Here is an 11,896-nt window from a genome sequence, read left to right on the forward strand (position 1 = left end):
AACACACATATCTCTGACTGTATGTGATCTAAGACTGCAATATATTCATGATTGCTCATGACGTTACCACTGCTGGAACTTTTCCAATCCTTTTTCTGAGTGCTACTGTTTCTCTGGAGTCCCGGGCAGTATCTGAACAGGCTGAACCTAGACAAGAGATAGTGTGAGCGAGGCACGTGAACACAACACGGACATGACTAACAACACAGCCATAACCCGTAGAGGTGGATATAAATTACAAGGCTGAGGACCTTATAGGATCTAGTTCACATACTGATGGAGGCCTATGGACGTTTATGTGCATTTGTGTGTGTCTGTGTCTCTGTGTGTGTGTAAGTAAAGGACGAAAAGAGTGAGACAGTATCTTAAAATAATGAGGATTTTGTTACTGAGACCCAATGACCTGATTTGGTGCTTTATTGGGTTAAATGTGGTGTTTGTCCCATTGATCACCGATGAAATCCAAGAAAACCCCTAAGATAGAGGACATGGATTCACTTCAGAGGCTGATAAGATGGGGGAAATAACATAATCTAATTTTTTAAGTGCTGCTGGGAGCGATAAGATGTTCCTCAGTGTGTGTGAAACCCTCTATTAATGATCAAGGCCAGTTCATTTCAGTTCAGTCATGTCCTGGTGTAACAAGAAGCTGCTTTTCCTTTGCTCATGATGAGTCTGCATCATTGCAACGCCTGGTACTGTGTGTGTAGAAGTATTTTTGGCCCGATGGCAACAGTGAAGCAAAAGACGGGCGGACAGCGTGTGTTTGTGTACGTGTGTGTGTCAAAGATGTGTCTTCCTGGGTCTTCATCTGTCTGACTGGAACCACAGAGACTCTTGTGTCTTTGGTCACACTCTCTCTCCCCTTTTTCACATTATGGACGAGCAGGAGACAGTATTAGGGCGTGTGCACCCACAGAGCAGAAACATGTTAACACACGGGCTGCTTTGCAAAGCTGCACTTTCACACAAACACTTTCACACAGTTGATAGTACTTCCATGAAAAATAAGCATATTCCCAGCTGCTGGGAAGCAGATGGCAAAGATAAGCAGAGAGAGAGGGGGGGTGTAGAGAGAGAGAGAGAGAGAGAGAGAGGTAAACAGGGACTGGATATGTGCATTATGGTGCAGTGCTGCTGCAGTGCAGAGAGTGCAGGGTGGGGGGTGCACATGTGAATCAACGTGCACTAGCATCATAGGCAAATCCCTTACTCATAACACAGGGCTTATATCAGTATATGGGCTGGTATGAGATGTGACGTAACACACCTGCTGTTCACATACGTGCACTCTCCCCAACACACTGGTCAACTTTCTCCCAGGAAATATTTGATTCTGTTTCATGCAGGTTTATATCATGTTTGATTTCCATGAGGACGTAGATATGTCAATATTATTCAAGAGTGATCCCAGTAATTCAAAATAAGACTGCTCCACCACATTAAACAAGCCAGCAAGCAGATTTACAAACTCTTGATGTTGTTAAGATCATATTCACGAGCAGCAGGCGGGTAAAAAGTTAATGTCAAATATTTGTCAGCTATGAAATCTCCAAGTTAACAAATAAAACAGCAATAAACCTATATTAGCAATTTTTCTCTATTCAGCTTATCTGGTTTCCTGTAACTGCTACAAAGATATAATGATAAAATAGCTATACGTTAACTTATATGCAATAGACAACATGGCTACAAGCTGAGCAGCGATGGTAACCTCTCTGGGAAAACACATGAACGCCTCATATTCAATAACAAACTTGTCTTCCAAACCATTTTTGTGCTTTCAAAAATTTGTGAAGGTCAAAATCGGGTTTAACAACGTCAACAGAAATACTAGCTTGTACGCCACACGTGTTCGGATGATGATGTGTGTGACCAAGATGGCCTGCAATGTGAGGAAATGATAAGGCAAGATATTCAAGGTTCCAAGTCTTTGTCACATGCACAGAGCAAAACATGCAGTGGAATGAAAGAGATGCTCAGTTACTGTGCAAGTGTATCACAGGGGGAAGATAAACTGGAGTCAAATAGACAAAAATAAAAAACTACTGGTGCAATATTAGATTGATGTGCGCAAATCTGACCACACATTTTAATCTTATCAAATCCACAAGCTAAAATGACCTGGTGTGCAGGTAAAAGTGACAGTGGCAGAAAGAAACATGTAGTATGTGCTCAGTGTTGCCGAAGTGGTAATGTATGTGTGGACGTTTGTTACATTAAGACGAGTATGTTGAGGACCTGAGGACACGGCTTTGGCCATGTGACTGCAGAGGTGTCTGCCTGACGTCAGAAGTCTAAACAGTCCATTGTCGGGGGGTGAAGTGTCTCCTCATTGGGTTTCTGGGCTCTCATGCTCCTGGTGTAGGGGTCTGGGTGCTTCATGCGTTTAGCTGAACGCACCAACGCCAGGCGGGGAGGCTGCCTGTTGGGAAACTCCACAGCCTTGAGAGAGGTTGAATCCCTGAACTTCTACAGCTGTTGGTAGTAGAACCTGTCATGATTTTTACCTCCACCAAGGATGTTATGTTTCCCGTATCTTGGTTGGTCAGCAGGGTTATGCAAAATCTACAAAATGTATTTCCATAAAACTTGGTGGAACGGGACATAGGCCAAACATTTTCGCAGATCGAGATAAAGTGGAGAATCAAAGAATTGGACGTTTTGCCCAATTTCCAAAGGGAATAATAAATGACTCTTGAAGAAGAGTCCAGGGGTGGTTCTCAGTGCTGGATAGGACAAGGTATTTGAAGTGGAGCCTCTCCACTGGTTGATCTTTGGTGGGTTGAACCAGTTGACATGTCCACCACCTTCCCCTCCTGCTGATGCTCAGAGCCAGGTTGTTGGTCTGGCAGCACTTTGTCTACCTGGTTCAAGTTAGATTATTCTTTGTGGTGAAGCTGTCAGTGGCTTTGCAGTATAAATATGAATCTTCTGAAATTCCTAATTCTTACTTAATTTTTCTTGTGTACTTACATTTAAGTACCAGTATTAAAGTAAGTATTTTACTGTACTGATTCATTTGCTTCAATTACAAGTTCAGTGTTTAGTTCAGCTCAAGAAATCTGGTAAATGTTGGGAGCCTTAATCCTGAACTAAACTCTGAACTTGTACTTCATCAAACCCTCAGGAGACTTTCTGACAAACTTAGACTAAAGTTGCTGGTGGTAAAAGGTCCTGAAGGTCAAGAGTCACAAACTGGGGCACGGGTCTATTTTGAGGGGTTTCAAAAACACAGGTTCAAGGAATGGGTCATAATAAAGTAACATGAGCCACTTTTTACATTTTACAGTAAAATATCAGTTAACTAGTCTTGAATTATAACAACAACATACATTGTATGCTATTAAAGTTCATCATATTATTATGGTTTTTGAACAATGACCCATCAAAACCTGACTCAAAATTAAGTAACATGTTCTCTTTTGCGCAATCCAGTTTTCAAAAAGCAGAGTTTGTGTGCAAGTCCTCAGCATTTTAAGGGAGTTATGCAAACTAGGAAACTAGGAAACTGGCTTGCCGGTTTTGCGTGTGCTGAAGTAGCACAACGTCAAAGACGACCACAGCTTTATAAAAACACTGATATCTACAGATTCTAACAGTTATTGGTTTTTAAACCACACAGACAGTGTTTTAATCCTTCAGGCCGGCCGATCTGTGCATGTCTAGACAGCTGATGTCAATGTGTGTCTCGTATCTCATAAACATGGTGTTGTGTTTATGTTATATACTCACCCCGAGGATATCTTTTTCATGAGTAGCCTGAAGACAAAATTATATCACAGACCCCTGAAGTAAAAATCAGTTTTAACTCCTCCAAGTCTGAAAGTTTGAAGCAGGATACTGTGATGTTTTGACAAGCTGCTGACAGCAGCCTTGGCCTAGTTCTACACCGGAGTCACGTTGCTAGCTGTGTGTAGCGCTCGCCACATAACCACACACACACACAGGCGTAAATTGACCCGAACCCTATCTGTGCCCCCTCTGACTAAAGTTACGCCCCCCCACCCAACATCACATTACAGCTCCCCCCAGTTGCATCCCTTCTTTCTGACCTCGAGGGGGGAGCCTGCCCTCTTTTGGAGGGACTGGTTGTGTATGTATTTGTATGCATGTGTGCAAGTGTTTATGTGTGTTTGTGGGTGTGTACCCTATCCTTTACAGTTCCCTGAGGCCTCTACCCAAAGGGCAGCTGCACACCAACCAGGAAAAAGAAAGAAAAACATGACCACAAAAAAAGAGCATAGGAGGCAATGGTATAGATCTGCTTTTTGTATCTCAGTATTTGTGCATGTGTGTGTGTGTGTGTGTGTGTGCAGCCAAGACAGACGCTACCGCTTCACCTATCTCATCAACACATAATGACAAACATGGACAGGCCTCTGAATCGGTTCTAACCTCACTGAGATCACAGTAACTTTGGGGCAATTATTGTAGCAAAACTATTACTATAAGTGAGTCTCGCAATCAGTCTGTGTTTAATGAGATTTGTGAATGTGCACAGATATCTTCAAAACTGTATTTAGAATATGTGCGTCTTATAGGATTTGAAAATGTGAAAAACATTTTCAAATATATATTCAGATTTGAAAGGGTATTTATTTATATCTGCAAATGTGTAGACAAAGCTGTTATTGCATACATGCTAAACACACATTTGCAGATCCCTGTACACATTCACAAATCTCATCAAACACACAGACGGATTGAGACTCTCATGTGTCAATAGATTTGCTACGATAATGGCCCCATAACTAACCACTCCCGTCCCTTCATACCGTGTTAGCACATTAATAACAAAACCCTGATGTGCCAGTATGAAACCTCATCACAGCGGCACGTTGCCACTGAGCCAAGATAATTAACACTGCCTGCACCGACCAGTTCAGGATTGCTAAGGACCTTAAAGATGGCAACCCTGATCATACATCTAATGGAATATTCCACTGCACCGCGACCACAGTGCACACACACACCTCCTACATGCTCTTGATACTGTTGCCAGAGCAAAACTTTTGATGAACTTTTTGCCGCAGCATTGCTCGGGCTGCTGTTGCTGCTTTAATCACAGACGACCTGCTTCTTCTCTATAATGTTAAAACCGAGATTAAAGTCAAGTTTTCCTCCTTTTTCTGTTCCTTCTCCTTCCTGTTGTTGTTCTGTCCGATCAGGGCGGGAACCAAAAAACTGGTTTTGGCTGAGGACAAACCAGACTGCGTCAAACTGTTTTACCAAATTTGTACACAAGTTCTGCAGGATGAAAACAAACAATCTATTTGAAAATGAGAGACATGACAGGAGATGTGTCTGAGGACTCCATGTCATCCATCTGTATCTGTATCTCTAGAACTGTTCATCTTATCCACTTCACACTTGGCCTGTGTAATGTTTAGGGCCCAAGGAGGTGCTGTGTTGAATTTGGTGGGATTTGGAAACACGATACGATAATAAATCAGTAAAATTTTAAGAAATAGGCGACTGGCGTTCGGTCGCAGTGAGACGCATCAACTAAAGTGACCAACAACAGCAACAACAACAATAAATCCACTCAGGGTTGTGTGTACAGAGTCGAGCTTCACTGGACCTTGAATCAACAGGTGAACAGTTCTTTGTGCAGACTTAGTTTTGAGTCCTGCATCTTTTGTGTCTTTGTTGTTTCAAAGTCTGTCTGTGATAACTTTGCTTTCATTTTGAATTCTGTTGAACCCTCTTTATTCTATGGCTGTTGAGAAATCTGCTCTAAAGTGTATATCTCTGTGTGTGTGTGTGTCCATTACCCTGAGTGCCGCACTACTAAAAGTGTTAACAACTTTACTGGCTCACAGCCAGATATCTTCTCTCCTCTTTCAACCTCGATACCTGACTACTTGTCTGTGTGTACGGCCTCTGAGCCTCTGTGACATCACATGTTCACATCCAGAACATTTATTATTAGTCAACAGAAGGTCATACTTAAATTAATGCCAAAGATCCATCAGTTCCAGCTCCTCAAATGTGGATATTTGATAGTTTTCTTAACATTAAAATCATCTAATGCAGAAATGAGAATGAGAACAGTGCTCTCTTCACAAAGAAGACTCGTTATGTTCCAGCTCAGGGGCCGCCATCTCCATGAGCACTGAGGAGAGCAAAGGCTGGGACGGTGTGGTCTACTGAGGATTTGCTATTTACATCACCAGCTTGTCCTGCTTCGACAGTTGCAGCGTGAGCTACCTTAAGCGGCTGCACTTGCTGCTGTTCAGCCACCCAGATAGCTAGCTCATTAGCTTTGTCAACGATGCTCAATCAATCCTGGGATAGGTCGGCCCGGGAAGGTTCCACCCGTTGGATCCTTCGTTGCTCAGGAATGGAAGGAGGAATTTGTCATCTGCATTTGAAGGAGCCTCTTCAGTTGCGCTGCTCTGACTCAATCAGTCATCAAAATGTTTTCACTTGTCACATTTGTATACTTTAATGCACGATACAACTAACTGCACTTTATAGAGGTCAGAGCTGGACGTGGTGCGTGCTTTTGCCAAGAAAGACGCAAAAGGCAGCCAAGTTCCACAAAGCGAAGTGGATCTGACTCGCTGCTCTCTGGCATCAGCTCTGTGGTGAGCTCATTGCAGAGCAGGACAGCACTTTGTCTGGGGCCTTCTTTTTCTGTTCGGGATGACTCAGTGAAGATGGGAACACAGATTGGAGGAAACCCAAAAGGATGCTTGAAGAGGGAAATGTCATTACCTGATTTCAAAGTGCAGGATGAAATGACTTTGGGAAAAACTTATAGGATAGAAACTTCAATGACGTGCTGCAGGTGGTCCTATGAACAATTTGGCTCAAAGTGGATTTGTTTCATAAGAACACAACTCGCTGATGGGAGTATTACAATTAACCACAGGCAGGGGCGGCCAAACAGCTCCGGAGTGTGGTTAAGCTAAATTTGTTCAAGATGTTCATGCCATCTAATTTGAGACTCATTCTGCCCTGACGGGAAATCTAACCTTCACCATAACATTCGGTGTATTTTGTCATTAACTGTAATCGGAAAGATTGGAGAAATATAGGTAAATGCTCAAAAGGCATTGAGATAATCTGAATTAGCATCTGGCTGAGATAAAGGAGGAGCAGGCTGCCGGTCCAAATCTCTACAACAATGGAGAAAGAAATGAGTTATTAGGCCTGACGACTCCTTTGATAAGTATCTGCATTGTGTTTTTCAGAGGACAAGATTTAGCTCATGCTGGTGCTGCCTGTGTCACTTTAGAGGACGAGAACATTCTTCACACTTCAACTGATTTATATGCAGGATTTCACACCAGCACAAGCTTCTGAGAAAGACCAGCTCAGTGTTCTGCACTGACTGCAGCAGCAGCAGGTACAAGAGGTTAGGAACATCTGATTTAGGACAGTTGTTGTCTGTATAAAGAACACTGACCACAGGGGACCTTTAACAGTACATTTAGCCGTGGAGGAATGGGAGGAATGAAAAGATGCCAGTGGAAACAAGGAAGTGGATTCAGTTGGGGTTTTTTTTTTGACAAAAGAGATATTGTCAAATAGTTTTCCCCATTCCATTTCATAATGTAACACAGTATTTGTTTGAAGCATATTGCAAGCCTCTTTCACACTAACAGCTTCATCTTTAAACTCCATTAGATGATTTTTATGACTTTATGACATGACTTTTACAAATTAACTAAAACAATCTTACCACAAGGTCCATTGAGTGGCTATTACGTAGCTTTTATTTTGCTTCACACAACCGTCCTAAGGAGACACACTTTGCCCAGTGATCAGGCTGCAGAAGCTCTTTGTTCAAGTGTCTTTGCTTGTTTCAGGTAATTCTCCCAACCAACGCCGACATCGTTTGAATTGCAAATGCACTTGCACCAGCATCAGAGTGCATATGAGCCCATTGTTTTTAAAATGAGGTGTGGTCAGGTGTGCTGCCTGTGCATTATCCTGAGGCAGCAGAAAGCAGTTGCACAACACACCAACAAAAACCTGGTGTCATGCAAGAGGCCCAACATGGCACTGCTGAGTCCAGGGCGTGGAGTCCAGATATTTATTTACGTCCAACAAGCAGGTCCAAGACGCACATACACCTTCCATCCTCTCTTACTATCTGGCAATCCACCGGGATACAATCCCCTCAGACTGCAGACCGGCGCTCTGATTGGTTTATTGCAGGCGAAACAAACTCAGACAGTGCATACCTTTGTGTTACCCTGCTTACAATCCAACAAACAAATGCTGATGAAACCTCGTCTCCTTGGCGGAGGTAATAAAGAGACTGCTACCCTTTCATTCCATGCACCCAGCACGAGGACCCTTAGTGCTTTTGTCTAGAAGCAATCAAAAGTGGACTTGAACACACCCTGTATGCATTTGCCAATTCACTTTAGATCTTTAATCACTTAAATAGAGTCACACATGTACAAATGTAATATTTTCTAAGCTGCATAAACTGTTCTTTGAATTCGAGATTCCATTTTAATTTCTCCCCTTAGAAAAGTGAGTATTTGATGAAATGTCTGCTGAGGAAGATCGACTTAAGGCACTTTCACAGATACTAAATGGGTCTTATGGTTATTTTATGAGCGACTAATTCCAGAGTCGATAACACATTTTTCAGTTTGAGCCACTACGTGATAAAAATGTCATGCATCTTTGCACACACACACTGATTTCTTTTGATTGTGAGTGATGGGTTTTACCACCTGGAACCAAATATAAGCATAAGAGACGAGTGAAAATTGAAACCAAAACAGGGAAGAACAAAGGGTAACACAATTTTGGAGGAGAAACGATTGAGAAACAAAGAGGAGGGACAACAGGAGAGCAAGCAAACAGAGTGGAAAGTCGTTTGTATTATTGACAATCTCTCTCACTGCTGTGTGTGTTTTTGTTTGTAACTTTGAGTGTGTGTCCTCTAACTCAAAGCCAGGGCTAAATAGAGTACTGCCATCTGATATTGACTTTGATAACCGTCCTCCACCACTAGAAAACAACCAGCCACACATGCAGCTGTGTTGCTGATCCACACACACACACACAGGCTCGTACTCGCTGGCCTGTAGATTCCCGTCAACATTGATCTATTGCACTGCAGAGCAATCAATATCAGTCCTCCATTATCACTACTATCTGTGTTTCCTAGAAATACTGTCACTTTCTCCTGATCTCTGTGATCTGAGGCAGAAGTTCAGAGAGAATGAAACAATGAGGAGCCTACAGTTAAACAACTGTTGGGAAAGTGAGCACCTACCAGTCTTTAGAACAGCCGTGCAGGATCTTTACACAAATCACATTTCAAAATGTTTGTTGCATCCGAAAAAACTTTTAAAAAATGCAAACAGGCCACAACTGGTCCCGTTTTCCCTCAGCTGCCGAAAACTGTGTCTCCAACAAGCTTCTAACAACACAACAGCATTTATAGCTGCAACAAGTGTGTCTGTGTGTGTGTAAGATCTGGTGGAGATAAGGGCTGCTATTGATGGCACTGATGTAACTGAGACGACAAACACACACACACACACACAAGCATAAACACACTGTTGCGCTGCGATCAGAGGTGGGAACTTGTACTCCCTCGCTTTCTTTCATCTCTCTCCCGCTTTCTCTCAGGTTTGTGTACAAAAACTTCACGCTAATAGGAAATGGGTTATCTACACACAGGATCAAGGCTCAGGACACACAAGACAGATCTGCTGTTAGTGAGGGTGTGTGTGTTGTGTGAAGAAAGGCTAAGATGTTGAGGGAGGGGCAAAGGGACAGAATGAAACAGAGTATTACTTATAAAAGAAGGGAGCACTACTGTGGTTGTATCACTTCGACAAAAGTTTAGCCAGAAAACACATTAAAGACGATTGTTGCTGTGAGTTTCCAAAATCCTGTGTTGGATAAGAATTCAAACCTCATTGATATATAACTAACCCCCCCTCATCTTACTCTCAGGAAGAAAAGAAAATAAGCCTTGTCCCTAAAATGTGAAACTCTTCCTTAAACATAGAAGAGTTTTCTGGTCTAAATGGACGGTTAACTTTTCCTAATTTTGCCCTGCAGCTTTTCACTTTACTTCCATACACTAGTTCCAGTGCAGCTCCATGTTTACTTCATCCGAGTTAGGAGAATGAAGCCTGATTGGACATTTTGTTTGCAGTGAGCAAAGAAAGCAAGGACTAGACACACCGCTGGGGACGGGGAGACACAATAAGCCCCTGAAACGGCCGTGCAGCAGGACACCTGTTGTTGTTTTGAGGAAGCTACAGGTTTCATCTGCTCCAACTGAGACTCTCAAGCGTCTCCGCCTGATGTGGAAACCCGCTAACCAAACAGATCTGGAGTTGCAGCGAGGCTCCCGGTGCTCTGCTCAAGTTGCAGTATTCAGCGGCCGCCTGGGAACAAGCTATGGTCCATTTGGAACAAGACTAATGCTTCTGGCTTTGGTGCATGAAGAAATGTGTTTGTTTTAGTGTATTTGAGCCACAACTCAACCCTAAAACAATCTTGTTAAAGTAAATTTCCTCATGAATGTCTAATATATCATCTCGAAACCCAAATCCATAATGTGCATATGTATACACACAGGGGTGTTTTATCCCAGTAGACAAAACATGTACAAAAAGTGCATTTATTTGCCTGAGTGTGGGTTTTCATGTGACTGAGTGCATGTGATCCTTTGCGTCTGACTACATCTGTGTGGACATCCCTCTGTGTTTGTGTATGTGAGCCATAACCCAATGCTGACTCAGCACCAGTGGATAGTCAGCTACCATTTCATCAAGAGGAAGTCAATTCCTGTCACTTCAGCTGAGCTGTCCCCTCTGCGGCGAGCAACGTGACACTGCATCAGAGAGCATCGAAACCAAGTGTGTGGGGCAAAGATTTTTGATGAGGAAGCGTTAGTGTGTTATTGATGATCCCGTCAAGCCGGTCGAACCAAGACTAACACATCAGACTGTCAGAGACACTAGAGGGCGAACACCTGTTGATTACATCTCCCTTTGTTTTCATTAAGATTGACTGAGCCAAGAAGCAAAGTTAACTCGATCAAAAGAAGACACTTAAAAAATGCAGAGAGAGTAGAACAAAACAAAGGTGCCTCCTTAGTGTGTGCGTGTGCATGTGCGTGTGCTTGTGTGCGTGTGTATTTTCCACTCACCAAAAGGCCCTACAAGCTTCATAAATGTCGTTGAGACGTTGTTGTTTGGTCCAGGCTGCAGTCTTAAGCCCTGAAGTCGTACCTGAACACACACACACACATACACAGACACACAACAAAGAGTTAAGGCCCAGAAAATTATGACAGTGCACACGTACACATGCAGTAAGTCAATGTGTACACATACATTAAATCAATATGGCACGAGCGCTCCAACACTCTCATGCATCCAAGCATAGAAGTAGATCAGCAGTTGTCAACACGCACAAATCGACTAAATACTTAACACACAAGCCTTCAACGCCAGTGATGTGACGGAGCTGCAGCCGCCAAACAGACATTGGTTCACTTAAAAGCTGAAATGTAAATGAGAATAGGACAAATCTATCTAATGGGGACTCCTAGTGGCAAGTTAGTTCACGGTGCGGGCAACTAACTATCTAACAAAGGTTCAATACTTATTCATTGAGTAAGCACAGCAGGGAGGTATGACACATAATAGATATAACTCAGATTCATATAATGTTTTGCTATTTATCAACTGTTACAGAGGTAGGTGAGATTTCTTTATCTAATTCTTGCTAAAGCGATCAATACATATTGCTTGTAAAAGACAGTAAACAAAAAAATGTATCTTTAATTTAACCTTGGAATGTCATACTTTATTTTTTTGCTGCTCGTGTCCAAAGACGCAATAAAAACCGTAAACAGCAGGAAACACGCATGCACAAACATTAAAGTCAAGGTAAT

The 11,896-nt window shown here is 42.6% G+C and overlaps 1 protein-coding gene across 2 annotated transcripts in view; it reads right to left on the reverse strand.

Annotated features, from left to right (window-relative positions):
- Positions 1-11,896, reverse strand: part of LOC133972492 (solute carrier family 45 member 4) — a 48,581-nt gene that overhangs the window by 35,481 nt on the left and 1,204 nt on the right. The window contains exon 2 of one of the 2 annotated variants that reach the window (XM_062409986.1): positions 11,147-11,228. The gene's annotated coding sequence lies outside the window, so the exon portion shown is untranslated. Of the gene's footprint in view, positions 1-11,146; positions 11,682-11,896 lie in introns of those variants that run through there. The other variant, XM_062409987.1, reaches the window with a different exon arrangement.

This window comes from Platichthys flesus, chromosome 17, assembly GCF_949316205.1.
Source record: "Platichthys flesus chromosome 17, fPlaFle2.1, whole genome shotgun sequence".
NCBI classification, from domain to species: domain Eukaryota; kingdom Metazoa; phylum Chordata; class Actinopteri; order Pleuronectiformes; family Pleuronectidae; genus Platichthys; species Platichthys flesus.